The sequence below is a fragment of the Sinocyclocheilus grahami genome, unplaced genomic scaffold (genome assembly GCF_001515645.1).
Source record: "Sinocyclocheilus grahami isolate Dianchi unplaced genomic scaffold, SAMN03320097.WGS_v1.1 scaffold843.1, whole genome shotgun sequence".
Lineage (NCBI taxonomy): Eukaryota > Metazoa > Chordata > Actinopteri > Cypriniformes > Cyprinidae > Sinocyclocheilus > Sinocyclocheilus grahami.
In genome coordinates, this window is record NW_015506022.1 from 577,586 (window position 1) to 578,691 (window position 1,106).

Here is a 1,106-nt window from a genome sequence, read left to right on the forward strand (position 1 = left end):
TTCATGGCCCCTCCAGCTGTTTGTCATTGCGTTTGTTTTGAGAAATGCCGCTGTGAGGCTTGAGAAAAAACACATTCTCGTTCACCAATCACTCGCTTTTTTTCTCAACTCAACCTTTTTAAACTCCGTTCTTTATGTGACGCTTCAAATCTGGGGTTGTCTTTCTAAAAAAAGCTATCTGAAATACAAACGAAAGGGAGAAATACTTTGTACGTATTATACGTATATATTGTACGCTGTCCTTTATTCTCTAGAGCCGTTAGTTCAGGGCTCAGAGACTCACTGTTCACTGGATTTGTCTCCCGCTGCAGTCAAAGCACGTTCAGTAAAAGCTTGGATATCCCGGATGCCAAACGCAAAGCAAAGAGCAAAGAGGAAAGGTACCAGCCGACCTCTGACCTCCAGAGCTTTAGTCCTCAAAGATGCAGAGATGCTTTTCCTGTCCAGAGCTTTCCAGAGAGACTTCTGTCTGCAATAATCGACTGAAAGAATCATTTAGTTCAAACCATCTCAACACACTTTAGGGCTGCTTAGTGTTATGATATGCGAGTTTGAACTTCATGTTTAAAACAAACTTGCTGAGGGCTAATTAACATACTTCTACTAAATATAAAAAAAATTAATATGTTGCTGATGGTGAAGTACTTTAGGACAAACTGCGTTGCCATAAATTGCGTCTTGATACAATATCAGAGTACTGTTCGGTGAATCTCACAAAATTTATATTACAAACAACTGAAAAAAGCAGTATTCATTAATATGAAACATGTTAAATTAATATGAAATGTCTCTAGGTTACGTATGTAACCATGGCTCCCCGAGGGAATGAGACGCTGCGTCGAGTCGCTTTGGGAGCGCCCTTGCGTGACCGCGTTCTGAAGCACGTGTCAAATCCGTCCAATGGAGCAGCGAGACGTCACGAGCAGGGTGACGTAAGCACCAGAAAGCATAAAAGCGCATCCGGCCGGGCGCAAACCAGCTTCGATGAAGTAGCGCCTGCAGGGATGCAGGGAGTATGGCAAAGAGACGTAGTGTCTCGTTCCCTCGGAGAACCATGGTTGCATTCGTAACCTAGAGACGTTCCCCTTCAGGAACTCGAGCTGCGT

General features: G+C 43.7%; 1 protein-coding gene across 1 annotated transcript in view; it reads left to right on the plus strand.

The window, feature by feature from the left end:
• Positions 1–1,106, plus strand: part of brsk2a (BR serine/threonine kinase 2a) — a 254,881-nt gene that overhangs the window by 217,530 nt on the left and 36,245 nt on the right. The gene's annotated exons all lie outside the window — the stretch shown is intronic.